Source organism: Pelmatolapia mariae, linkage group LG16_19 (assembly GCF_036321145.2).
Source record: "Pelmatolapia mariae isolate MD_Pm_ZW linkage group LG16_19, Pm_UMD_F_2, whole genome shotgun sequence".
Taxonomy (NCBI): domain Eukaryota; kingdom Metazoa; phylum Chordata; class Actinopteri; order Cichliformes; family Cichlidae; genus Pelmatolapia; species Pelmatolapia mariae.
Window position 1 is genome coordinate 43,044,294 of NC_086241.1, and position 27,766 is coordinate 43,072,059.

A 27,766-nucleotide genomic window follows, 5' to 3' on the forward strand; every position below is an offset into this window, starting at 1 on the left:
ATTCCATCCTAAAGTGTCTTAAATAAATATTTTCTATCTTTTAGCTGGAGGGCTTGATTTTATATATGACTAAAAAAAAGGTCAATAGCAAGACATTTTAGTTTTTGTGCATGGTTAGATGAAAACCAAACACACATCAGTTGCTACTTTGTGTAGTTTTGTATAAAGTAACTGACTTTATCGTTATCAGTCACTGTCTTTATTCTTGTTGTTATGACATACTAATAACACTAAAGGTCAAATGAAACATAAATGGTAAGTGGGAAAAAGGAGGAATTTAATCCATGAGATTTCATGGATCTGTCCATTAAATCCACACTCGATGATAATTTCTTGCAGCTTGCATGTGTGCGTGTGTGTGTTGCAGGTCAATATCTGAGGTGAGATATTCCACTAACAGGGTGTTTTTGTCTTGATAGAGCAAAGGAGTGGGTAATGATACAGGATCAATAATGGATATGAGACAACTGCATCCAGCTGGTAGGGCCTGCATACACACACACACAAACACACACACACACAAACATCTAATGCACAAACAGAAGCATCTTTGGACACATGCACATTCATAAGCGATCAAGCCACACAGTCCATAGCAGCAACGGCTAACAGCATTAGTTTATCAGACCACAAGAATAGTGAGCAAGTGGGGGCAGCAGGTTTGTTAAAACATAGAAAAATGTTAGGATAACTTGTCTTGAACCTACAGAAACTATATATAAATTCAGACTACTAATATCAGAATCAGTAATACAGATAATGATGTTGTATTATTTATGAACATTGATCTACGAGCAGCAGCTCATAAAGTACAACTTATAATCAGAATATTCATCCTGCCTCTGTGTAAACTGAATCAAAATGTCTCCTAAATATAAAGCCACTATAAATAATATTATACATAAAATGAGTGCTGTGTCTTCTAAATAAATGCAAAAAATAGTAAAGTTGGGTATGTGACTCCACAGCAGGCTACATCTGCCAAACAAAGCTGCAGGGGAAGTGCATGTGTGTTGGTGTGTGTTCTCTCCAGGCTGCCTGTTCTGTCCAGATGTTTCTGTTTCATCTGAGGCTGAAATCAACTAAACAAACCTTCAGCTTCAACCATGCATTCTGAAAGCTAATGAAAGCTAATTCTTAAGCTAATGGTTCTATTGCTGGCAAAAAATAATATAACATATTGAGAATAAACTCAAGTGACAAGAGTATGTGACTAACAAAGTGGCTGGTGAGTGTATGAAGCGCGATTGACATCAAAAGACATGTCAAACTCCAAAAATAATCCAAAATGAATTGCAGGAAAAACTAGCATGCTACACGTCTCATGCAACTATGCCCTGTTAAAAGAAAGTGTTTAAGGTTGGGTAACACTGACATTCTTGGTGCTGAATATTTTCATAGCTCTATTCCTAAGTAGCCTATCTGTTCATCAGCTTCATAAAGGATTTTAACCTGTTTGGCTCAAACTAGCTAATAACTAGTAGCTTGTTATTAAAAACAATCTCAGCAGTTCTTAGCTTTTGTGTTTAACCAACAGCAAATCCTAATATTGTCTCTCTGCCACTTTTTTCTTGGTCTGTTATAATTCTGTTATGAATGGTTATGACATCATTTGTGTTTTATTTTATTCATGTATTAACTTAAGACCACTTTAAATCTTAAGGGGTTAAGTGAATATTGACTAGCAAGCCTTTGCTTAACACTGAGTTGTCATCTATATTTTCAAAAAAGGTAAAAGTTTTTATTTTTATTACATTTAAAATTTTAGTTAAAAAAACCCCACATGTGTGACAAAAATCTGTCAGCTTTCAGTGAGCATCACAGATGGCGAACCTCACTGATCCACTGCAACACCTGTACGCCCTTTAATCCCCACCAAGACCTCTGTCTTTTGTTTCTGTCGTGCCACCTAGAACTCATCTCACACTCTTTCTGATTAAGATCTGATTTTTTATGTTGGTTAATTATTTCCTAATTAGTTTGCGTGTTAATTAGAATATTCACTAATGTTAATTAGCTGTATTAATAGGAGCTGCTGTAACACCTGCCCCCGGCTCCACCGCCTGCCAAATATCTTCATCTCAAAACAGCTTCCTACCTCAAAGCTCCAAAATGTCATCCCTTGTTTTTATTGCAAGATGAAAGAAAAAAAAGACTCAAGATTTTCCAACATATTAGATATTAGAGCAGAAATTCTATAGATCTGAAGGTCATTTTCAAACATTTTGAAGTTGCATTTGACCTGAAAAAGGCTGGTTTATCTTTCTTGAAAAGTCATTGCTGTTCACTCAGTGTTTGGACCTTGTTAGCTAACTCCCAACAAGTTAACACAAAGTTGAGTGTCTACGCCACCTGCCTACCCACCTGGCAAGGTGACTACAATTCTCAGCCTTTCATGACTGAGGTGTTAAAAACCTCAACAGGGTCACATACATTGGACTGTCTGATGCTGAAAAGCTTCAAACATACAGCAACGCACTAATTATGCAGTTGTTGTTTTTCGTTCGCTTTTTTTCCTTTACATTTATGCTTGTATTTCTCTAGCATCACTAGGTTATCTTTATATATATACACACACACACAAATCTGCACGCTTTTATCACTTTAGAGGACCCTGCACCGATTAACAGTCCCTTCCTGAGCTAACCATAACCTCTGCCTGTTCAGCAGCGACACTTTCAAACATACATTCAACATCGACTTCACAAAGATTTGTTTTGTTCCCTTCAAAATAAAGTTGTGACTGCTTAAAATTATAAACTAATTTTGACACCAGAACAAGTACACGGGCACACACACACACACACACTGAGTCACGCATTTCTGCTAGAGGAGATCAGTTCAATTAGATGAACAATGTGGAGGATTTGTAAAATGAATTATAAAAACTAAAGGTAAAGGTAGCTGTTAGACAGGGCTGGGAGGGAGTGACAGGATGAGTGAGCAAAGCAAAAGAAGGGTGGAGGGTGGTGGAGAGGGGGACAGAAAACATCTAAAGTCTCCAGCAGTGTGTTTATTTAGTCATTTATTTAGTGTTTATCTTCATCTCTGTTAATTCATGCGAGTATCATCGTAACACCACGGAGAAGGTGGGAGGGTGGATGATTTTCTTTTAAAATACAAATTTGTTTTTAAATTGTTCATACTCCACACACATACACACACACACAATGATAACATTTTTTGGAAATGATAACATTTTTAGATAGAGAGAAGCCATTTAAAGGTAAGAACAATCAGAAATTAGGGACAATGTCGGAGAGTAGAGCATTTTGACCAGCAGGCATATATTTTTACTTAATTAAAGAGAGGCATAAGGAGTCAGAGTTTGTTCTGACATGAGGTGAAGCATAGCTTTTGATTAATAGGTAATCAATTTATAGGTAATAATTTATTTCTTATCGTCATTAATATCGACTGCAAAACTTTATATTACATTCAACAACTGATGGTGTAATTCCGCTACAATGTAATTGTATTTAGATACAAATACGTAAAGGTAGGTACACTAGAAGAGGGTAACAAGTCAGAGGCTGGGTCTGTGACCTTTTGTATTTTTGATTTTCTTATGTTAAGTTCTTGTGTTATTATTTAGTTAGGGTTTAGTTGAGTGTTATTCTAGTTTATGATTCATCAATGAGTCTGTGCTCCTGAGTCTTTTCCTGTTTGGCGTGTGTGATCTCCTCGTCTATGTAGGTTCCCCTTGTGTTTCCCTCTCGTCTCCCTTATCTGTTCCCACCTGTGTTCCCTTCCGTCCCCCCAGTCTGTCATGTATTTCATGTCTGTGTGTTTCACGTTCTGTTGTCAAGCTTGTGTTGTCATGTTTACGACTCTCCATGTTTTCTGTTTTATTTTGAAAGGTCTCGTGTTTCCATGTTCAGTGTGTTTAGTTTCACTTCCCCTGTGGCGTCATGTTCATTTGTGTCAGCTGTGTTTCCTCAGGTGTTTCCACTTCCACGTCACAGAGTTTTTCTTGCTACTGCTCAGGTTCATGTTCATGTTTTGACTTTCTTTTTGCATGTTCTTGTTCAATTTTCTTGTTATGTCTCGTGTCATTGTTTTCATAGTTAGTTTAGTTCTTTCTCAGTTTAGGTTTCAGTTTAGTTCGCCCTTGTTTCGGCTTGCCTTGTTTTTCTGTTATTGGACATCAGCCTCAAATAAACGGCTTGCCTTTTGTTAAACTTCAGTTCTTCTCTCCCGTGTCTGCATTTGGGTCCACACCTTTAACACACCAGCTACTCAGACGTGACAGTAACAAGTCCGGATTTTAGAGGACACAAAGAAAAAATTATACTAGTTAATTTTAAGTACTGCAAAATTTCCTGACAATTTAGCAGAAAAACAAACAATGTTACCCCATATTACATCATATATGTGCTGTACTTTTCAAGGGGCAGGCCGTATTATAAAGTGGCTGAATCTTGCCCAACTTTGGGGTATTTTATAGAAAAGGAGATTATACATTATACTGCAAGTACTTTTAAGTACAGCTTAAGTACAAAAATGACAATTGAACAATAGAAAATCCATCATACAACTTAATTATCATGTAAAAAAATAAAGCAGTTAAAAGGTAAGTTATTCTATAATAGGCCTGCGCGCAGAAAAGTACAGTGTATTTTCATTTAAGATGTGAAGATATTGTTTGTTTTTCTGCTCAATTAAAATTACAGTTTTAAGCCTTGCTTAACTGAAATTTGTGCATTACTGAAATTTACTTTTAGCTTATTTATTTCTTTGTTTCTTGTTATAACTTGACTTGACCCTTATCTAGTGTACCTCCCTTTAAGTATGTGTATGAAAACATAATTACATTGTAATTTCAAATAAACTACACTAGTTTATTTGAAATTACTCTAATTAAATTCCATTTAATTAGAGTAAATTATGCCCTTAGTCGCGAGGCTGTATTATAAGGTGTTGTTGAGTCTACAAATTTTCATACACAGAATGGAAATATGAAATTATAACCCAGTGTCAGCAGAATTCACATATCTAAACATGCACTGCCTCTTGTTATATTTTGCTCTGTCCATCCCTCCATCATCCTCCATCCATCCCTCCATCAGGTAGAGTGACCTTGTATTTCATTTACTGATAATTACATGGATTTATTCCACCGAGAGGCTTTAATTAGAATGCTAGAAATATTGATTGCCTCTATCATCTCCCTCTCTCCTCTCATCCACACATTGCACCTTCACTCTATCCCTCCGTCCATCCATCCCTTCCTCCATCGGCACCCAAACTGCTTGAGAATGAGGAAGAAGCAAAGTGCTATGTTAAAAAGGAAAGAGAAGGGAGAAAGAAAAATGGGGAAAGCAAAGGAAAGAAAAGAGGGATGTGATGATAAATGAAGGAAATATGGCACATGTGAGCAGAATACAGTTGTGCTTTACTCTTTTTGTGGGTATGCTAAACACAAATAAAACGCCTTGACGCAACTGTTTTTGTGATTTCGTACTAGAGAGAGAAAAATAGATTGAACTGAATTGACCAAATTATTAGTAATTATCCTTTTTTATTGAAATGCATGTCTCATTTTTTCATATTTAAATACGTGTTATTACTATTTTGTAATTACGTGTATTTTTTGTAATTTTTGTAAACACAGGGTTTTTAATCAAAACACATTTACTCCAAAAGCAGGTAAGTACTATCGTGAGCGACTGATGATGACTTGTTTTAACTTTTTGTTAAAATTTCAAATATCACACCACAAACAAGGGACGTACCTCAAAAATGACCTACACAATTAGACAAACTGTTCAGATTCTAGCAGTGTACAACTAGAGTTAACTGGTGGTTCAAGGTGTTGTGCATCCACCCACCACTAGCTGGGGCTGCAGACAGAACCCCTCTCTTTCTGAGACAGGAAGTTCTAAATAAGCAAGGTACGATTGATGATAGCCACGCAAACCCTGTGTGAGAACGTGTAAAATGCCACACATTTCAGAAACATTTAAAATGTGATTTGGTTACTGACAAATGAGATTCACAGTTTGAAAATTCTCTTAAACACATTTGTACAGACAAGGACCAGACTCAGCCACAGACTGTTTCTCATCCCCCTTAGGAGCATCGGCACTATCAAACCAAATATTTTAAGAATACGCTACTGTACTCAATACAGTGTTAATAGTTTTTCTGTTATATAGTCAATTAAATGTTTCTGTGTCCTGTCTGTGGCATATTTCCTACCTCAGTCATTCTCTGTGCTAAAGACTGTTACCAAACAGCACAGAAATACCATGCTAAAAGAAGAATGGACTTCTTTAGATGGACTTGATTCAATTAGGACAGTAGTATGCTAACAAATTGACCACGTCGGATTTAAAAGTTGATCATACGTCCAGAAGTTGAATTACAGAAGCTGTAAATTTAACCAGCAGCAACAAGCCTATTTGCTACCAGCTCAGTTTGTGTGTTGATATTAGACACTGAAGGCGTGCGATCACATGGACTCCAATGATTATTCATTAGCAATTTGATAGTTAATTATATCTGTAAGTTATGATCATAAATGCACTGTGGGAATGCAAAGAATCTACTGGTGTGTATGGGGCAGGGAGGGGGAATAAAGAAAACAGAGAGAGCAAAATTAAATGAATGTTCAGCCGAGCTAACAGGCCTGCTGACTTTATTTTCTGCTGGCCAAAGCAGAAAGACGCCGCTCAGTTTTTTTTTTCTTTTTTGATGTTTGATTAATTATTTTGGTGCCAATCCATTTCAGCTTCCCTCCATATTTAATTAAAATATCATTTTAAAACATAATTAAGTTTTTAATCCGACTGCGAGTGAGTCTCCAGCAAAGCAAAGAGGACTCCTCTCTCCCTTTTTTTCTCTCTCTCTCACCCTGTCGGCAAATTGGAGGCTGCCTGCGGGCTTCATACACAACCACACACACAAACACACACACAAAGGTAGAGTGAGCAGTGTTACTTTCAGTTGCTACTAAGGCAGAAATGTGAATTCTCCTTTAGCATCGACACATTCAGACCAACCTGAGCTGTATAGTATGTGTGTGTATATGTGTGTGTGTAGGTGTGTATGTGTAAACACCCAGCATGTGGCCTGGCGGCTGCTGATGGCCAAGCTAATTATGCATGAAATCAAATATGATTTAAAAAACAACTTCACAAGAAACTCCTGCTACAATGCCATCTCTCACACACGCACACAGACACACACACACAGACTCAGCAGGAGAGAGAGGCAGATGATGGTGATGAGTGAGTGTGTGCTTTTGTCTCCCGTGTGCGCAGAAGGAAGGCGGAAAAGTGCAGCAACAAAAGATGAGCTCTGTGGAATCATATTCCCACTTGTTTTATTTGAATGGCAACTGTTACTATTCTGTATCTTTTTCCTTTTTAATAAAATCCATTAAGGGATAATTACAGTTTGTTTCAACCTACAGTATTTGAAACTGACAAGTCTACTGTAGTTCCATGGGTCCTGCTGCGTTTGCACACATCAACTCCATTGTAAAGATTTAGTCTTGCAAAAGAGCATAAAAAAGCATATATAGCAGCTTGATCACTTAATGAAATATGAAACATTGTTATACATTAAATGCAAAGGTACTGTATCATAAGCAGTAAAGCTCTGCCACCGCCAATGACACAGTGCTGCTAATGGATCATGACAATAATCCTACAGAGGCATTCTACACTTGTATTGCTTGGGTGCATTCTGGTAGGATTAATTGCTCAGAGTATCTGCCAACTCATTCTAGTATTACTTATTTTAATTTTCCAACCAGCTAGCCCTGGCTCTGCCTATCTGTGCTGCTTCTACCAACTGGCCAACCAAGCTGGTGTGGTCCTCCAGAGTCTCTTGTTCCACAGTGGGTTGGACTCCAGCTCTACTATGTTGGATTGTAGAGATAGAGGGTTCTTTGGAGGGCTACTAGAACTAGCAGGTTGATTAGTGCACTCCTTTTCCAAACTTACCAAGGCTGCAGAGAAGATCAGCAACTCTCAAACAATAGAGTCAGAGTCCAACCGTGGGTGGAGAAACTTACTAGAAGCTACTGTTGTGCATTTGTCACCAAGCAGGTCTACTTATATTCACTGAGAAGCTTTTATGCAGTATTATTTATTAATCCTTTCAAGAGAGCATGGATTCACCCCCTTTCCTTTGTGTGCTTGTACACATGTAGTACAAAGTCATTCAGGAAGTGGAGAAGCTTAATCACCTGAGTATTTTTTTTCTGCCGGTATTGAGATGCTTTTACATAAACATAACTTATTTTGTGAAAAAAAGACAAAATTTTTCAAAGCTTAAGTGCTGTGGCCATATCAAATATGGCACTTCTGATTTCTATGGGGAAAAAAAGCATTATTTCATGCCTGGCTGAGTTTAGGACATTAAAAATGCAGCGGGCTCCTCCAGAATCAAATTACCTTGAACTGATTCAAAGGCTTCTCATATCCATCACCATGCACTGTGTGGTCCCCAAAACAAGCAAATTAGATGTGGCATTTATTTACGTGACGGGTGGCAGAGGGGGAATTAAGATTTTGGGGGGTAAATTACAGGTAATTAAGGTCCATTCTGTGTAATTCTCAGCTATTAGAGGTAATTTGACGGCGATCGTCTGGGACTGAAATTAATGTGTGACGTGACAGAGAGAGGAGAGTGAGTGCATGGTTCATCTTTTCATTTATTTTACTTCTTTGTCTAGATTCACCTCGTTTTACTCCACCTCCAGCCCACCGCTACCTCTTCTTCACCTTCCATCTGCCCGGGCTTTTCGTTTTGTTCAAGGACACCAATCCAGTTATTTTCAATATCAACATAAATCAAAACTAACGCATGTGACACAGCGGCTACAATCCTCAAACACTACTGACTGATACAGAGTGAGATGAGGGATGGATGGAAGGAGGAGGAGGAGAACAACACGGGGGAGGTAGAAAATACGAAATAAAGGGACTTCTTAGAAAGAAAGAACGAAAGAAAGAAAGAAAGAACAGCTTGGCCTTGGTCTTTCTGACAGCAAAGTGCTTTACGGCTGTTGGCATCTGCCACAATATGCCACAATCGCCCCCGAGGGCTTTCTTTACTGGATTATTATGGTTGCCAGGGTGACAATGCCACACACTAGCTCCAATGAGAAAAAAAAAAAAAAAAAAAAACGTATTTATTTTTTTAAAGCCTCAAATTAGCAAGGGAGACAGTTAACCCACTCCTTAGCTGAGACTTTATCTGGATATTTTTTCCAGCCTCATTAGCCGTGGTAGAAAAACCCAGTTCAACCAGTAGGATCAGTTGGCTTAAATCAGCAGCTGCTGTAACAATGCCTGTGAGGGCGTTTGTCACTACAATGGCGGGGCATAATACCACAGTGTCCCAATAACCCCAGGAAACAGCAATGTCTTCAGGGGCAGTATGAAGACATTGGAACGCGGACCATTCTGAATTTTTTATATTAAATTAAAAAAATCAGTAAATCAGCAATAAAATTTGACTGTGACAAAATATATTTGACTGACTCTTAGAAATAATCCTAGGTTTGGCTAGGATTCTGATCACAGCATTTTGTTAATATTATCAATTTGCTTAATTTCATTCAAAGTCAATTCAAAGAAAGTCTCAGGACTCTGCACCATGTCGAAAAATCTCTTACACCCATTTGGGCAGTAATTAAGCAAATAAACCTCAAATTCATTTGTCACTAGGACATAAAAACTGCATGTATAGATTCACCAGTAGCCTGACATCACCTTCTCAGAAATGTAACCATGTGTCACGCTGATGCAACCTACTATGATTGGGAGATTGAGGAACTACTGAAATGGATGTGAGAGAATGTAGTGGAAAAAAATGTGGTCAAATATATATTTGGCTTTGTAAAAAAACAAAAAAAAAACAAAGAGTAGGGGACCTGGGAGGGAAAAAAGTCCCAGCATTTTATTTGTTTCTTTCATGGCTGGCACCGCATGTAAAATACTAGGACACAATGGCAAATTAATTAAGACATAATGCATCACACACAACTATAAATGCTGGGAGTGACATCGACCACTTAAGTATGTTATGTAGGCTCTACAAAGACTTACATCTAAAGCAGTCGTTAGCTGTGGTGGAATTCTCCCATAGATTTAAATTCGTTATTCTTTGTGTGTGTTTTCAATTTTCAGCTTGCTGGTTAAACAAAAACTGCAATGTCAATGATTTTGCATTCTTTATGGCAACAAGCAAGCATACGTGCACAAATAAGTAATCGCCTGCTGTTGCGGTTTAGTAAGGTTTTCAATTCAGTTTTATTTATATAGCACCAAATCACTACAACCGTTGACTCAAGGTGCTTTATATTGTAAGGCAACGACCCTGCAATAATAGAGAGAAAACCCCAACAATGAGACAACCCCTTATGAGCAAGCACTTTGGCGATAGTAGGAAAGAAAAACTCCATTTTAACAGGAAGAAACCTCCAGCAGAACCAGGAGGGGAGGGACAGCCATCTTCTGTGACTGACTCAAATAAGCCCAAACTATAAACTTTATCAAAAAGGAAAGTTTTAGGCCTAATTCTAAAAGTAGAAGGTTAGAAACTGGGAGCTGGTTCCACAGATGAGGGACATGAAAGCTGAAGGCTATTTTCATATGTATATAGAATGTGACTAAGGCCACAGTCCCACAAGCATAGAGACTGGATGTTAACCGCCTGGTGACCATCAATTCAAAGGAAGAAAAAGAGTACTCCTCAACTAGATATGAGTGGTTGCTAGCAGTTTCTGTGAAACTCAACGCTAAAAAAGGCCTGCAAATTCCGCAGGCCTAAAGCACAGTCAATTGATATATATCTCAAATGTCAAAGTACAGAAAAATGTGATCACAGTAATTGAAATTGCCTATCTTCTTGGATTATTAACACAGCTGGGTCGACCAAAAATTATTCTAAAAGGGAAACTCAGAAGGAACGACGAATGACCAGATATTGAGTATTGTTGAGTGCTGTTGCTGACCAAGTGCTTGGCGTTATAGTTAATTCCAGGACAATTACTTTAAACATTCAATGAACCAAAAACTTATCCCAAAAAGGTTTTTTGAACTCAACAGTGAATTCAGTGGACGTCAGTGCCATTCCCAGGACGTGGCAGAAGAGCAGGCTGACAGCAGGAAAGTGAAGCATAGAACATAGAACATAGAAAAGCCTTACTGGAAGGTTTCCAACATCCATCCAAGAACTAAGGCTGTTGGAAAGCAAAGGGAAACCAAACACAGTTCAGATTCTTAATAAATGTGTCGCTAAGTACTGCATTTTTATTCATATTTCTACTAAGTTGTTTTTTCCTACTCACTGTTTAGCTTTGCTGCTGTTTTGTTGCAAGTCCAAATTTATATCTGTTATATCTATCATCTTTGCATGAAGCTCTCATGTATTTAACTGTTCTATATAGCTTCACAGAAAATTCAGGTATGATGAATACATGTCAATAACAGCACATATCTGTGCTTCACGTCTGAAGATTTAAGAAAACCAGAATCTTACACACCTTACTAGCTGCATGACTGTCAAAATGTGTGTTCTTAGAAAAGAAGACATATAAACGGGGTTTCTATTAGACAGCAAAGCAAATACATCACGAACCTAACACAGAACAGAAAGGAGTTATTGCACCTGGATTAGCTGAGTGTTTTACTTTTGTCTCTTAGCAAGAGTCAGCCTGTCAGATGGCAGGAAAGTCAACCAAGGGCACTATTTCATATTTAATATTTAATATGCTCACCTAATCATGCTCAGCCTTGGTGTGTGTGGGTGGGGGTGGGTTTGGGAGTGTATGTGTGTGTATAAAGGGAGCGGGTGAGTCTAAGTGGGCGTTGTCTCTCTGTCAGTCAGCATTTGTGGCTTGTCTGCAGGTTATTTAATGATTTTACACTCAAGTGATTTATCATAATTTTTCCAAGACAATCTTCTATTATTCTTTGCTTTCATCTCTCACACTCACTCTCTTTCTTTCAGACACACACTTTCCCTCTCAGTTTCTCTCTCCCACTCCCTCGCTCTCCCTCTGCAGCGGCATCATCCAACTCCTTGGTCAAAGTGGAATAATTGTCAATGAATATTTAACAAGGTTTCAGATGGTGGGATAGACATCATCCTCTCTCTCTCTTTCACACACACACATACACACACGGTTCTCTGTGATCCAGGCAGAGGTTAGCGATACGGCGTGGTCAGTGGTGCGTACAGCAGCCAGTGGATTAGCGGAGCAGAGATGATGAAGGGCAGAATAAGTACTAAATAAACACCCTCTGCTTTCGCTCCACATACAGTAACGCAGCTCAGCGCCAGCAGCCATTTCTCAGCAGCCATTTTGTGTCCTTCTCGACCCCCCTTCGTCGACTGGACTTCTTTTACTGGAGGAGATCATGAAATCGTAATTAACCACCAGCGGCATTTGTAATTTCTAGTCCGGTGCGGATCTGCTGTGTGGAGTGTTTGAAATATTCACCGTTTGCCTAGTCTGGAGAGTCCAGATGTGTCTGAGAGGTTGCAGGTTTAACCATGACATTAAGAGGCAGTGAGGTACCCTTGAGCACTGAGGTCCTCAAGGACACCAAGGAAACATGTAAAAGCAGCAGCCTTGAAAACAAATGCATGTTGTACAGTGTCTTGACTGTCCATAAAGGTGGACAAAGTGTTATGATCAATACAGGTTTAGGGCCAGGTGATAAAACAATAAAAATAATTGTTGTCAAATAACTTTCCTTGAGACATGGTTAATATAAAGTCAGTAGAACTCGTTCCATGTGTGAAGGATTTCGTGTTGTCTCTGACAAACAACACGAAAGGCCAATGGCAATTAGGATCATGACCCAATAATGTGGCAAGAGTAGAGCTACAGCAACGTTAGGCTGGGTTAATGGTAATGCTGTGCTAATGTTTGGGTTACTGCAGGAATTTGGTCATTTTGAGGTATTTTGGCTATTTAAAGGCTAACAAAGAAGCAGAGTAGCATACACTGGGTATGAAACTGGGTTTATAGCACATTCCCAAAGATGGTAGCTAATACCATGACAAGGCATGATTGCAGCAAGCAGTTAAAAATGTTGTGTTCAAGTGGCTAATTAAAGTAAGTACAAAAATTGACATTGTAACCTCTTCAGCAAATAGCTGCAAATTTCAATATCAGGCACACAAAGAATTTGATCGTCTCACTGAAGTTGCATGTGAGTTCACTTATCAGTGTATGCCCAGTAGATACTATCCAGTCTTTAAGTCTGACATCATTAGCCGTTTCTGGGTCCAAACTCCGCTTCAGGTCCCAAAGTCAAACGAACACTGCGGCATCACTGAGAGTTAAAAACTGTCTAAATCCTTTCATCTTCAATAAAATGATCGGCGTGCCTGCTCTACCTGCTTTAACAATGAAGTTTAACATCCAGGCATCCATGAAAACAGAATTTATTAAATTTAACAGAGTTGGAAGTTAGCAGGAAGTTAGCTCTCTAGTTTCCATCTAAAGATGATATAGCATGTTCTGACTGAGGGATTTCTGAAAAAATTCAAGCGTACAGCTCTGCTATCACTTCTGACATAAATGAAGGCAGGAAACTAAACAGCAGTGACGTTTGTAGGGTTACTGAAGTTGGGCTAGCTGGTATATAATGATGTGCTACGTGGTGGCTAGCTACACAGCAATTGTTAGCATAATATAAACACATTAGCACAGTGAAGCTGGAGGATGAACGCTAACGTTTTTTCCACTCTATAAAAGTTAACGTGAGGGTTCCCAAAGGTTAGGGACAAATGCAATCGCATGGCAGGATGCTGTAAACGGACCAAATTTCAGTCAGGAGAACAACTGAGATAATCCATCCATAGTACGAGGTTAGTCATTGATATACTGCTGCATGGACTGGGCTGTAGTTACATTGTAAGGTGTTAAAAACTGAGCTTTAAAATGAATATTGATAATAAAAAATGAGAGAGGCCGACAGTGATCACTGACTTTTTAGGGACTTGTTCTGCTTAAACAGAACAAGATAGAAAGCATTAAAACAGGTTAAAAACACAACAGCCTTAATAAATGCAGAGTTCATACGTCATCACTTAAAGACTGGATTCTTTTGGCTCTGTTTTACTTGATAAATGGCCTGCTCTTTGTTACCACAGAACCAAAACCATGAACTCAAACACAGTTTGGGGTGAAAAAGGTCATCATAGCTGTTAGTTAGAATTCTCTGTAGGCTTATCAATACAGAACTATTATGTAGGCATCTTTGAGGAATTTAAGGCTCTGTAAGTACAAAGCTCATTAATGTCAGCAAACAGACCTTTTTATCTCTTTATGAACCCATTCAAATTTTTATAATGTTGATCTTATCCAACTTTAATGGTGTGGTTGGAATCAGCTAGTACTTTCACCTTGTCAGTTATGAACACTTAAAATATATTTTTAATGTTAAGATTTTAATATTTGAGCCATTTAAACAATGTTCCAACCGTCTCAGTCAATAAAATGGAACAATATTTCAGTCTAAGTTTTGAATGCATGTTTTTAATTCTCAATTATTAAAACACTAGGCTTCAGCTAAAACTAAAGTATTAATGGAGGTGCTTTGTATCATGTCTTTTTATAACTTAGCATGAAAGTAGATACATGAAAGCAGGCAAATAAACAAAGTAATTAAAAAAAACTACATCTGTTTTCCAGAAAACACAAATATATGGCAGTATGGTATATTATCACAGAGTATACCTTTATTATTTATCAAACTTTTATAGATGCAGCTTTAATACAAAACACTTGAATTTCTCTCTCTCTTTCTCTCCCTCTCTCATTGTAATCAGCAGCCCTTACAGCCAATCTGCTGGCCATAAAACTGTCTGCAGCCTGATGATGTACAGCTCACAGAATTACCTTATCTGCCTCTGATTTACTGTGCCTCACAGGTAGAGAGACAAAAACAGCCTCCACACCTCTGTCACATCCATCCATCCCTTCACCCCCCCATCCCCTCGTACATCCTGCATTCCCCCTTTTCCACTCTTCAACCTTGCTTTTATCACTCTTCTATCAATTCCTCCTGCCTTCCTCTCATCTTTTGTTCTTCATTTCTTCATTTGTGTCGCTCTGTACCGCCATCATTCTCCTCTCGTTTTTTTCCACTAGTAAACCTTATTCTATCCATCTCTTCTCACTCCTTCTCACCGTCTGTTTTCACCTGTCTTTTTCTAATCCACATTGTGCTTCATCTCTTAATTGGGTGAATCCGGTTCTTACCATTCTGTCCACCTTTCACTTCTTCTGCTTTCAATGCTAAACGTCAAACTATCCCTCTATGCATTTATTTTAGCTTTTTTAGTCTTTTTAATGTCAGTTCCTCTATCCCTTCATCGCCCCATCTTTCTTCTCATTTCTCTACCGCTTACCTATTTTTCTTTCATGTCTTCCTTTACTATTTTCCATTTTTCACATCCTCCTTGTCTTCTTAAGTGTTCTCTCCTTCCTCCCTTTCTCTAACTATTTTTTTTTACTCAGTTGCCCCCACACAATTTCTTCGGCCCGTTTTCATTCCATCACCTCTGTATTTTAGTCCAATCCCTTTCTATCTATCCCCCCTCGTGCTCTCATCTTGTCCCAGTCATCTTAACATTTATCTTGCTGTTTGTCCCCCCACACATCCTTTTCTAATCTGTCCTTCCATTCATCCTGCTTTTCTTTTTCCTTCCTTTCAACATTGCATTCCTCCTTCCCTCCTACTGCTTCTCACATGGCTACTTCTCTTTTCTTTTTCTTGCCATCCACTATTCTGTTCATCACTTTTATTCCCGCTCTCTTTGGCCTCCTTTTCATTGTAAAAGAAAAGAAAACAGCTCTGCCTGCCCTGCTGCTCGGCTCTTCGCCAACAAAAACAAAAAGAAAAATCTTTTTGCAGGTACCCATCACAAATGACGTACACAAACACAATTTCTAAAATAGTATTAAATGGTGCAAAAGACACACACATCTAGACACACACTCACATAAATTCTGTATCAGACGCTCTGACAGTAATTACAGCCTACAGTGGTCCTTGTTGTCTTTTATTTAAGAACAAGATGGAGGATCTTTGATCAGAAACTGAGACAGAGAGGGTGTGTGTGTGTGTGTGTGTGTGTGTGTGTGTGTGTGTGTGTGTGTGTGTGTGTGTGTGTGTGTGCTCTTGCACAAAGTGTGTCCGCCTTGATGTATGAATACAAATGACTGAAATGATATCAAAATGTGGTTTTGATTGTGGATTTGAGAGGAGAAATGGGGAGGGGGTAATTAAGTCACCAGGAGGCCAGTATCTATTTGTGTGTGTATGTGTGTGTGTGTGTGTGTGTGTATGTGTGTGTGTGTGTGATCGTGTAAAACACAGAGAAAGAGAGAGAGAGAGAGAGAGAGAAATAGAGCTAGAGAGTCCGTCTGTTCATGAGTGTTTGTGTTTTTATGTGTCTGTTTTGCGTGTATCTGCAATAGATGTGTCAATTTATATTCATGTGTAAGTTTACGTGTCCGCGAAACATGTGTTTGTGTGTCTGTGTGTGCGCGAGTGGAGTGTGGGTGTTTGAAAACGTGTCTGGTTTTTCATCAGAGCAGAATTCCTCTGCCAACGTTCCTTAATGAAAAATAAATAGCGTCCACTGTTTCAGAGCATCTTTTCAATCAGCTGGAAAATACCCAAAGCAGTAAGAGACAGGAGGTTTTACGTCTCAACTGCTCAGTAGAGATCAAATCACCATCCAATTTTACTCAAAGAAAAAAACATTTCAGGGCTCTTAGTTTGGGGAAAAAAATGTGTTTCTGTCTGATCTTCATTCGTTTTTCCGTCAACAAAGTTTTACAAATTAGCAGAAACTATTAAGAATGATACCTTTGTATTCAAAAAACATGACAATGAATAATCTGGACTCACAGTAAGTGTCTCATTCACTCACCTGAACATTTGTAAGAGCTACTTCCTAATTCTGTTATGCGGGTCTTTCTGTGCCTGACCAAGGAGGGCCTTGGTTGGCTGGCCCTGTTTCCCAATCTCTGCTTATTTCCCTGCCATCTGCTAAAATACACCATACAGTTAATTCTGTTGAATATGTACATGAGGCTCAAACTCCTAGTTCCTAGTTTTAAATGCTTCTTCCGCACTGGCCTCCACCTTTTCTTTGCAAGTCAGGCTACTTTGTGTTCATAACGTTGTCCTTGCATTTACTTACGCTTGCTGAAAAAAATTTTCCACAGTTATTTCTACAAACAGATGAATAAAGCCCCGGGTTCTACTCCTTATTACGAGTATGCAAACTCACTGATGTAAGACAGTTTGTATTAATGCTCCTCATGTCAATCTGGATGAGTGGATCAACTTTTTTTTTTCTAAACAAATAAACCTTTACATTAAAGAAAACGCACACATGTATGGTGAAAGAATTCACCTCTGCATCCCACCACTAAGAGAAAGCTGGAGGTGAAAAACCCAAACTTCTTCTTCTTCTTTTTTTTATTTTCCACCAACCAGAGTCGAGCTGAAGGAAGCAAACTCATTTCTCCGCTCTCCAGGCGTTGGCTCGTTAACCAACTGCTCTGCCCAACGCTGCCACCGCTTTTCCTTCAACTTTCATCAAACTCAACTACTTCCTCTAATAATCACCACCGCCATATCCGTGTTTAACAAGATAATATGACACAAACCATCTGTAGCTTCAAAAAAAAAGGAAAAAAATAACACCACTTTACATATTCACTTTTACCATCCCCATAATTAAATATTTGAGAAATATCAGGAATGGAAAATTAAAACAGAAAAAGCCCTGTGCCACCACTATCAATTTATTCCCTCTCTCAGAGTGCATTAGAAACGTCAGATTGCCGTTGGCAAAGACACAGAAAGAGCTTGGTGGTTTTTTTAAACTCACTTTATAAATTACATTTTGGAGTGCTTTGGCATGCTAATACCTGCTGCCACGGAGAGCAGACAGCGTTAATTATTTCTTATTGGGATCGGCGGCGATTATTTGCATATTTCATTTAGCTGTTATAGACGTTGCAGGTGGGAGGGAGGAGAGCAGGGGCGTGTGAGACACTTTTTACTTTGTGTCTCAACAACTTTTGGATTAAAAAAGAAAAAAACGGTGGATTCACTGACCGTATGTGTTTGGAGGAGCATTAATTTAGGCTGATTTCAGTCATTTCCATGAGCTGCGGCAGATTATTGGTGATAATTAACAAAATTAGCTTTCAATATCACGCAGGCTTTGATGCAAAAAGGTCAGAAAACAGTTTTAAGAACTTCAGCGTGTTCAACTTTATTCGACTAAAGCATCAATTATAACGTCATTTATACTCAATTGGCTTCACGAGTGGCTCTATGTGAGGACGACAGCAGGGGAAAGTCAAAGTTTCTAAGAGTTTAAGAACCGGAAAACAGATGTGTCATTTATACAAAACATCATCATGAATTCATCGTGAATACATACGCACTTAATGAGGGATTACAAAACCGGAAAACGTCCGTAGCACGTTGTATCAACACGAACAGAAAGTTTCGCTCTAGACAACGATCAGCTTTAACTTATACATGAAGGTCAACCATTTGGTCAAAACATCAGGAAACTTCATCAATAATGTTTTTCAGTTTTTATTTTTAAATTTAAAAGGGTATTTGTTGTCTTATATGTTACAAAATTTAAGTTGCTGTATTTAGAGTAGGTATGCTTTCCTTTAGTAATACTTTGTTTGTCTGGTATAATTCTGTGATATCTATCCTCAACCCTATAAAGCATCCATCCTTCTATCTTATTCTTATCCAGTTCAGGGTCACGGGGGGCTGGAGCCTGTCCCAGCTGTCACTGGGGCAGATGGATAATGACCCAAAGCATAATGCAACCCAAAAGTGTAACAAGGAAAAAAAATGGGATCATGTTCAATGACCAATCAGTCACATGATTTCAACCCCAAAGAGCATGTTTTTGGCTACTGAAGACAAAACTGAATGCAGAAAGACCCACAAACAACTGGAGCAACTCAAGGTGGCTTCAGTGAGAGTTTAGCAACTCAAGGGAGGAAACACAACATGTTGTGATGTCCATGATTTGTAAGCATTAAAGTCTTTATATTTAAATTTACGTTAGCCCTTCCAGTCAATTATGAACCTCTGAAAATAGGAGAGTGTGTATAAACACGGCTGCAATTTTTAAACAGTTCATGCTATTTTTTGGGAAAACCCATTGAATTAAAGCTGAAAGCCTGCACTTCAGTCACATTTTGATTGTTTGGTTTACAGTCCTCTGTGGATGTGTACAGAGGTGAAACTACAAAAAATGTGTCTGTGTCTCAAACATTATGGAGGACACTGTATCCCTAATCCAGCACATTTTCATCTTTTTATTCATTTTTAACAACCTACAGTGTTGTTGGTGTGAAACTTGCTTGCTGTGTAACATGAAAACCCTCCAGGTGTAAGCACCAAGTTTTATCGCTTTCAAATGACCTGGAAATGCAGCCTTGCAGATCTTCAACCAGGGATTAACACCAACACTGAGATTTTTTTTTTTAACACAAACTATCTTGATATAGTGTCACTGTGTGGTTAAACTAACTCCCAAACTTCCTAACTTTAATCTTAATTTATGTAAAGTGCTGTGTGGTGGAGCTCCGGGAGCGGGACAAGCCGTCTGATTGGCTATATCAGGTATCAGGCAGGAGTCCAACACTCGGTAATTTGATTTAAAAAGCTCGTAATAACCTGAGGTCAATATTTAAATCACTCAGAGGGGGAGATGAGCCACTCTGCATGTTCAGGATGCTTCGGTCTCCATGCTCAGAGTCAACCAAACCTGGATCTCTATCACCTCCACTCCTCCAACACCTCCTCCACTGCCCGCGATCTTTTCTTCTGCTTCTTCTTATCCTTACTTTAGCCCCCTTTCCTCTCCATGTGACTTCTTCACTCCTCAGTTTCAAAAATACTCTGCGGTGTTCAATGCTCAGATTTCAGAAATAACTTAAACAAAGGGAGCAGTTCCATTTCTCTGTTTCAGCTCCTCCTGCTTTTCTTGCATTTGCTAAAACGACTAAATTATAGCTGAACTTTGAATCATGGTATTTATAGGAATTTGAGCCCTGCAATAAATCACCATTTCTCATTTCAGGTGGAGCTCTGCTCTCGAGCATATCACTGCTTGCTTGTGACATCCGTGACACTTTTCACCCATTCGTTTTTCACTTGCTTTGACTTTGACTCATGTTTCATATGGGCATGTTGAACTGAGGCCTTTTATCCTTCAGATCCATTTTTATGGTAACAAATTTGTGCTTGGTAAAGTCATTTTATGTTGTAAGGTGTGTTACAAACGACAGAGTTGGAAATAGTGGATGCTAAATCTCTACTGAATATTTCACCTCTTCAGAGTCTGAGTGTGGTTGGGTTTTTTTTCCTGTCTTTCATCTGCTACCAGTCTGTAAGGCAACAGACTGACTCTTCATCTGACCCCACCTTGTTTCATTCTTCTTTCACTACCTATTCGCTGTATTCCCCTCCCCCCTTCTCTCACTCTCTCCCTTCCTCTCCTTCTCCCCCCCCCCCCCCCGTCCTTCTCTGTGTGGTCTGTAGGGTGAAATGCAGGCCTGGGGCCAACAAGCTGTCTCCACCAGCCACACTGATAAGACACACACACACATACATACACAGTCAGAGTCACCATACAAGTGCCAACAGTCACAATCACAAATGTACAAGTGCTTTACACACACACACACACACACACACACACACACACACACACACACACACGTTTTTTTTACACAGCTCATACTCTGTGAGGAGCCACCTACGGAGGCCACTTAGCAGTTTTACCTGTAAATTTCTCACTGTTACACACACAAACTTTCATACACATTTCTATACTTGTGTTTAAAACTGAAACATGAGAAAAAAAAATTGTGTTCTTGGGGAAAGGGGGGGGATAGGTGGATAGCCAGGTGTTAGGTTCAGCTCTCTAATAGGATTTGTTTGTTGGGTTGGTCTAATGTCAACAAATCAACTTCCTTACAACGCACTATCCATGACACACCTCAAACTCACACCAACCCCTCCGAACCCCTCGGTGGAAATTGGCATGTTCCTGACACGTGAAAGATGAATTTGATGTATATGCAGCATTTGAGCAAAGTGTAGATTTTAAGCATGCACACCAAAACACCTGGAGCAGATGAAACATATGGGAAAATAAGGCTGAAATTTATATGTTAGTGCAATTAAGACAAATTTTTATTCAAATTAATTTTAAGTCTGAACCTCTAGGGTTAGGGTTAGTAGGCTGTTAGATGTATGGCTGTTTCACACAGTTAGGCGCTGACCTGCTTTAAGCAATGTAATATTTGTTGATCTAACAGCCAGTGTACTGTTTATTATACCTCTTTTTGCATATATCTAAGTCACTGCATGTATCTTATACAGTTGACTTTGTGTGTCAAAAGAACGTCACGGATCAATGCCAGTGTTTTTGTAGTGGTTCACAAGCTCTTCGCTGCCCTACAAATGGGAGAGTGCTGTTTTTATTCCTTGGGGTGTGCTTAGTGTGCAACAGTAACAGGATGGATGGAACATTTCAAACATTCACCAGGACCAAAGTTTTTCACAGCAGAACACTGCATTATACTGAGATGGTTAATGTTAGTCACTTCACTATGTGGTGCTTTTAGGATTGTGGTAAACTGATGGTTATGTAACCCACTAGAGTTAGTGTAACTAAATATCCTCACCTGTTTTATTTCATTATATATTCCATTTACTTGTGGATTTCTGTGAATTTCTATAAAGAGCGACATAAATCTTGATTTATTTCATTAAAATTAATTAAACAGATTAATGTTATAATGTTTTGTTTTTGAGAAATTTCATTTCAAACTTTAGATTTACTGAGAGAAAGTTCCTCCATCTTCTCCTCCATCATGTTCATACTTTGTTCTTGTCAAATATCCCCCCACATTTGTAATATACTGTCTAAACATGGTGGCAGTTTTATAATATTTGAGTGATGAAACTCCAGAGAAAAAGATCCAGATTCAGCAGCTGTCACCGAAAACATCCATTCACCTTTTCAACACGCGCACGTTTGTGTGTCTGTGTAAGTGTGTGTGTTAGCAGACTCGGTACAATCCCCTGTAATGTGACAGACAAATCCTGCTAAGCTGTTAAATATTACACTGCTTTCACACTCGTATTAAACACCTTTCTATGTCTCTCGTGCGTGCACGCTCTCTTTTTCCATGTTCACCCACCCCTGCCAAAACACACACTCAACCCTTGCCTTCATCTTCAATATGCAACAAAACACTCTTCGCACATGTACAACAAATCTTTAAAATGCAGCGACACACTGACAAAGTCACATAACGCAATACTGTCATATGACACACACAACCGTTTCACTGCGCGGTGTCTCTGCTTGTGTGTGTGTGTGAGTCCTAATCCCCGGTGTTGGCCGTCCTGTCGCGGCGTTATATTTGCTGGTATCAGTGTATCTTCCACTTGCTGCCTAATCCAACCACCCTGACTCTGATATTTCCTGACATTTATATGAATCACCCCTCTCTAGATGAACGGACAGAGAGAGGGAGGTGAGGGAAGGGACAGAGCTAGATGATGAAGGCAAAGATGGAGCTTGAGTGAAAGAACGGTACAAGGAAAGACATCATGAGTCAAAGAAGGTTGTGTCAATGTAAAGGTCTGCGGGGATTTAAACTGAGAGGAAATCAGAGGAGAGACAGATATCGAGACTTATGGATGGAAGGACAGACGGACAATGGAATGGTAAGGGATAATGAAGGGATGGAAAATTGGGGGGAAAGTCATTATTTTCTATCTTTCATTGATGAAAAGAAAGAGCATGAAAGTCAAAAGCAGAATAAATAAAAATCACACCACGGAAAGACAAAAAAGTCTTCAACCTTGTCAGCGACATATGTTTCCATCAATAACAACAAGCTCTTATGAGCACCAAGAGACACACACACATGCGCTATTAGTCTTTGGAGGCTTGTTAAGGCTCAGCCTAATTTTATGACCTCACACCACACCTGTAGTTGCTACGGCGACCATATCAGCTAAGAATTAATAGAGGGGGAGCGAACAAGGACAAAATGCTCTGAGTCAGAAATTGAAATTTGACAGAATGAACGACGCTAAAGCAAAAATATAAACCTTCAAGTTTCCAAAAGTGCAATGCAACTTATATCAGCTGCCTAAGAAGCAAGTCAGTCTTAAGTGATCAAGCTTACTTGAGAAAAATGGTAAAGTTGCCATGAATCTGACTTTTTTTTTTATTTCAACAGAGCATGGTAAACATGGTGAAATCTAGAGCTGATTTTCTGTTTGTGTTTTGATTACATGGCAGAGATCATATCTGACTTTTTCAGCATTTAGTCGATTATTTTTTGAACTTACAACTAAAAATTAAATGGCACCAAAGCCACTTTAATATTTGCCACAAAAAGGCAAACTGTGTTCATATGAAATGCACCTATGTTAATATAAATGGTTGAATGCTAATAATATAAGTTCAGCACTGGAAAGCACCAGCATTTGTACACTGGAAACAAAACCAGTTACCTTTTGTTAATGCACTGCTCATTGACTTGGTTGTATCCTATATAGCCACTATGAAGTCATAATCACACAGTATTGTACATAATGTATAATAGCGCATTATACATGCATTTGATGGGGTCACTTGTCACTCTGTACCCTTTTCCACAATTTGTCAACATGCAATGTTAATTCCGTGAAGGGGGATATTTTAAACCACGTTTGGTGCTTAAACCTCATGAAATACCAAATAAGAAATTAAAACTAAGCAGCACAGTGAAAACAAAGTGACACCAAGTGCAAAACCAAAGCTCACACATCCAGGGAATAAGAACAGAGGGGTATTTCACCCTCAAATTATGTTACAGGTTATTTTTACGTTTAAGTTGTTGGCTCATGACCAGATTTCTATATTTCTTCTTTTAGAAAAACTGTTACAAAAAGTTAAGTAATGTTATGAGTGCTGTCATTATTTGCTGCAGATGATAATGCATTTAGATAAATGTGTCTAATTATATGATATATCCAGCTGCAGAGGCACCAGCAGCCCACAGAGAAGCAGTCACAGTCACTAAATTGCATGCTAACCATCTCGAGCCGGGTGTGAAATATGTCATTTGCCTCTGCTCTTAATTGCACTAAAAATGAAGATTAAGAGGATGAATTATTGATACAAGTTGGTATTTAATCTTTTGTAATGAATAGTGAATCTGCTGGTTATAAATATTGTACAAGGCTTCATAATTTGATAAATTTATTCCAATTTGCCCTTTATTTTGCCCTTTAGTCAAGGTTACGTTCATTTAAACTCCCTCTCTCTCTCACACACACACGCACACACACACACACACACACACACACACACATATGTAGACACTAATAAATACTCATGGCCACTACTGCTCTGAAAACATGCACAACAAATGAACTGCAGTGCATCTACCTACCCTCTGCCCTTGGTCATTGTATCATTCTTTTTTACCAAGGCCCATAAACACAGATGCATGCAAGCATGTAAACACAATGCCCTTGGTTGACCTTGTTCCCTCAAAACACACACGCACGCACGCACACACACACACACACACACATGTGTGTGTAGCAGTAATTAGGCCATGCATCTGATTGTCATTAAAGAGCACTGGCAGATAATGAACACACAGTAAAGCTACATTATTTCTTATTTCCTGCACATTATCAAGCTGTCTGATGGTGCTGAATTCATGTGACTTGTGATAATAAAAAAAAGTGAAATGTTACCAATTATCCATAACATTAAATGCACTGAGCAAGATACTGAATCCCTCTGCGCTCACATTGCTGTGCTTCCTGATCACAGGTATATACAGCATAACATTAAAAATATGTGGTCATTAACTTTGAGATCTACTTGTAGCTAACTTTGGAGATATCTACTCTACTACAATGTGACTTTTAAACATTCCCGAAAGCCGGTCAACAAGAACGGCAACACACTGGAACGCACCGGAAAGAGCTCAGGTGTTATCTATGATGGTCTTATTTTCTTGTTAAAATATACATCAAAATACAATACAATCTTAAAGTGCAATATCCACTCGCGTGTGCTGTTTGCTCAGAACTGAACATGTTTGATAGATCTCATAGCTTTGAGGAAAGTATCTGCTGAATGCACTACACGAACTCATCAATCTTGCAAGAATCATCCTTTTCCTTTTAGGTATCACCAGATATGAGGCTTGCTACTGAGTTATTTTGAGGACGAACAGACAAAACTCTGTCTCTAACGTCTTAAGATATTACCTGGAGCTGTCTTAGATACACATACTTTATATGAGATTTACCTAACAGGACTAAAAAATACATCTGTATACCATGAAAATACTGGTTGATATTCTGCTGTTAATGAATTTATTAATTTGATGAGTTCTTGATGATTCCATAAAATTTACTTCATTATTTTAACGAGTCCTCATTCGTGTTTGACTTGGGAAGAATTCACTGTTTTCGCTGTTAACTTGACCCTAGTCTAGACTTGAGTTGAATGTTCTGAGAATAAACTTAGGCCTGGCTTCAATGAACTGCAACTTAGTCAAAAAACTTGTAAGCTGGACTTCTCCTGAATAAGAAGGGGTTTGAATTATTTTAAACTCAACTCCAACTTGCATTGAATAACTTTGTTCTTGACTTGGGCTCAGGTCCAGGTTTCATCCTTTGTACCAGTAGATAAGGTTCACTATAAACTTGGCTTTTACTTGCCTTAAAATGCTCGCCACATGATTTAAGCTTGTTTTTTCCCCCCCAAAAAATCGTGAAATATAATTCATTTTAAGTAGAAGTCACTAGCTGCTGTTTCTTTAGCTTTTAGTTAATTTAATTAATGTTTGTTCCCACTTTGTCTTTTAGGCTCCCCTTTGTTGAGGTTGAGTCTGGTTTTGCTTCAGCTTGTTTGTCAGTTTGCCATTTTACCTTCATTTGTGTTTGTAACAAATGTTCTTGTTAGCTCTCTCTCAGAACTCTCATTTGACTTTTTAGTAATCATTTCTCATATTTCATGCAAAATCCACTTTCTATTTCTTGTGTCTTGCTTTGAGTTTGATAACATATCCATTTCAACATTATTGAGGCTTAAGTGTAATTTTAATGATATTATGTGACAAATAATATACCTTTCTAATTATTATAGCAATCCATCCTGTGAATGCAATTCCAGTGTATTTATATATTTATATTAATTAGAATTTATGTGTGCCTGGTTGATTTGCCTGTATATTTTTAGAGCAAAAAAACAAGCCCGTAGCACTAGTCAGCTAATGCTAGGGGCTTGTTTTTTTGCAAAGGTAGCACTCCACTCTCTTGCTAAATATGATGAAATCCTTAAAAAAAACATGATGGTAGTGAACAAACTGCTAAAATCAAGGCTTAAAAACAAAACAAAGAGTGACATCCCTCTGACAACTTTTATCTTTTATATATAGTTTATGGTTTCACCCAATCCAAAGCACATACACCTCTCTATGTAGCTGCTAGACATTTTAGCACATAACTATAGGTTCTACACTGCCACAAATGTTGTTTTGTGGGCGGACAGTCGACCAGAAAGACTTAAAAGCACCTCTGGTTACAACACTGGAAGTCAGATTGTCTCCTACAGATGGAGGATCTTGCAGGATTTGTACATCGGTTAGTTTGGGTTCATTGTTCACCTGCCCAGAACAGACACACACTGAATAATTTAAAATATCACAGAAGTATGGGAAACCTGTGATGTTGACATGCCTTGTGTGTGTTTGTGCTCTGAAGCAGCGAACAGTAATAATTCAGTGGGTTCACACCTTAGTTTGTTGTTTGGGGGTTTTACGGATCAAAGCATTAAGTGCAGAGAGAGATTCACACAGATAATGAATGGACTGTTAATGTGCTGTGGCCAAGCAGCTAATGGACACACACACACACACATACTCAGGAAAACACTGATACGCACACATACAAATTTACACTTTCACTATAAGATGTACACAAAACACGCACGCACACAGAGGTGGTAGCTGGCTAATGGCTGTCACTGTTGACTGATCACAGTGATCAGACTGCTGCAGCTCTAATTGCAACTAAACAATCTGAAAACAACCAGAGTCAGGTTTGCAGGAGAAGGAGGAGGGGAGCAGAAGAGGAGAAAGAGAAGGAGAGAGCAATACGGAACAGAAATACAGAAAATAAAACAAGATGAAAGTGATTAAATGAGAATGAGGAAAGAATGAAAATGGATCAAAGGAAGGGAAATGAAAGCCCAACAGGTTGGAAAGAGGGAAGAAGGGAAGGACCTGTTTACAAAAGGATATATCCAGAACAGAAATGAGTAATAAACTTAATCAAGGAAAATGAAGGAAAATATTTTTTATAAACACAGCAAGAAAATGGGATAAAACAGCTGAAGGTAGACGCGTACAGGAGGGAAGAAAAACAAGGAAAAATGTGATAAAAGGTAGAAGAAAGTTAAAGTCTGAACAGATGGACAAGAATGAAGGTACTAAAGGTCAGATAAAGAGTGTGAAGTGTAAAATATAAAAAAAAAAGTTTTCAGTATTCTATTTTGACAAGATACTGATGTAGGCTTCAGGCAGCTTTTTTTTGCACAGTTAAGATCCAAATTTTGGGACTGCCAGGAAATAAAAATGAAATTTATACACTGAGCAACTGAGTCCAAGTGTGTGTGTCTGTGTGTGTGA

The 27,766-nt window shown here is 38.6% G+C and overlaps 1 protein-coding gene across 2 annotated transcripts in view; it reads right to left on the reverse strand.

Moving 5' to 3' along the window:
* Nucleotides 1-27,766, reverse strand: part of akap6 (A kinase (PRKA) anchor protein 6) — a 215,407-nt gene that overhangs the window by 113,086 nt on the left and 74,555 nt on the right. The gene's annotated exons all lie outside the window — the stretch shown is intronic.